This window comes from Thalia democratica, chromosome 4 (genome assembly GCF_965202585.1).
Source record: "Thalia democratica chromosome 4, ktThaDemo2.hap1.1, whole genome shotgun sequence".
Taxonomy (NCBI): domain Eukaryota; kingdom Metazoa; phylum Chordata; class Thaliacea; order Salpida; family Salpidae; genus Thalia; species Thalia democratica.
This window is the reverse complement of record NC_139168.1, coordinates 71,106,648-71,108,562: the sequence shown is the minus strand read 5'-3', so window position 1 is coordinate 71,108,562 and position 1,915 is coordinate 71,106,648. Positions and strand designations below refer to the sequence as shown.

Below are 1,915 nucleotides of genomic sequence, written 5' to 3'. Positions count from 1 at the left end.
AAATAAATATACTTTTTTTTATTTTAAGACTATTCATTTTTTTAACAATTAAAGAGAGTGTATAGATTAACTTATAAACGTACTTTTTTACTTTACGCTTGACTCATGTTTTTGTAAATTTTGAAATTTTTTGGTATTTATGTAAATAATTAACTCTATAAGCTACAATTTTATAAAATAAATCAAATTTTACATCATAAACAAAATTATAAAAAAAAATAATTAATCTTAAAAAATTACGTGAGTTTTCTAAATTTTCCTCTAAATGTAAATATTTTAGTAGTATTTTATTTTAATTGAAATCGTTTAGAAAAATTTAAGACGAACTAAAAAAGTGCTCGATCATTTCCAACTTTGAATAATTAACATTCACAGGTTGTTAGATATTTATTAAAAATGGCTCAACCAGACCCACACTACAACAATCAAATTGCCAAAGTAACTGCCGATTTAGTTTCCGACCCGATGCCGGGAGTCGAGTGCAAAGCGGATGAGTCAAACACGCGCCAATTCCACGTGACCATGGCCGGTCCCAAAGACTGCTCGTACGAAGGTGACAAGTTCGATCTCGAGCTGATCCTGCCCAATAGATACCCCATATTCCCTCCAGAAGTCGGGTGTGTATTTTTTTTTAATTAATGCAAACAGATTGAAACTTGCTTCGATACTTTATAGTTCTGTTTACAAAATGTAAACAAAGTTTCGAAATAATAAGCTTTATTTTGTTGTTGTTTCACTAAAAGAAAGTGAAATGCATTGGTTTTATAAATAACAAACCTTTAAGGTTTCTCACGGAGATCGACCACCCGAACATTGATGATGAGGGTGGATTTAGCCTGGGCGTCTTGGAGAAGAAATGGTTTCCGGTGGCGACATTGAGGACAGTTCTCAGACATGTGCAGACGCTCCTGTCCAACCCGAATGGTGACGTCAGCTCAGCCGATGACGTAGAATGTTTGGATAGGATGATGGCTGATGATTATGCACGGCTTACTAATTAGCGTTACTCTGAGAACTCATTTTTGTATTCAGATAATTTACTTTGAAGCCATCGACTGCAAAAAATTATTGTTTGAAAAGCAATCACGAAAACTGTTCATACTTAGTTTAGCTAATTATAAATGAGAAAATGACTAAAAAAATGTTTCTAATATTTATTTACATCTGCTAAGCTGTACTTTAACTTTTTTTGCTGTTTACTTGTGCTCTATTTTAGTTATAATAATGTTTTAGTTTAACTTTTATCGTTTAATTTAAAATGTCAATAAAATTTAGTAATAATTTGTATTGAGATGTTATGATAACTTTAAAACCATCGACTGCAAAAAAAAAAGGTTATTTAAAAAGCAATCACGAAAACTGTTCATACTTAGTTTAACTATTTATATATGATAAATTGATTGGAAATATTGCTTCTATATTAATTTTACTTTTGCTAAGCTTTCTTAAGTTTTAATAGTCGTTAACTAGGGCTCTTTATTAGTTATATTAATAAATCACTCATAAGGCTTATCCTTATTTCTAATTAGGACAAAACCGGTTGTAGGTTGTCTCTGATGCTGTTGTTGTTTATATCGCGGGTAAAAATTATTAAATATTATTGATCGCGCGAAATTTCTCAACTCTGTAATAACTATCGGTTACTTGTAATAACGTTTTAGTTTTAGTAATTTAATTAAAATAAGTGCAACGTCCACTACAGTACTATAACTATAAATTTCCGACACATTAAAATGTAAAAAGTCTTTAAAATATCAAATATTTTCTGCCTAAATTGCCAAAACCCACATTTTCAAGGTTAAGTGGCTACCCTGTGTACTATTACTTATTTTATAAGGTTAAATATTTTTTATACCCTTAAGTATTTATTTTAGATGCTTCAAAAATAATATGTGGTAGTCTTGTGTCGAAGTTT

General features: G+C 30.2%; 1 pseudogene; it reads left to right on the top strand.

Annotated features, from left to right (window-relative positions):
* Positions 1 to 396: 396 nt before the first annotated feature.
* LOC145833625 (ubiquitin-conjugating enzyme E2 N pseudogene) lies at positions 397 to 1,001 on the top strand (annotated as a pseudogene).
* Positions 1,002 to 1,915: the final 914 nt, after the last annotated feature.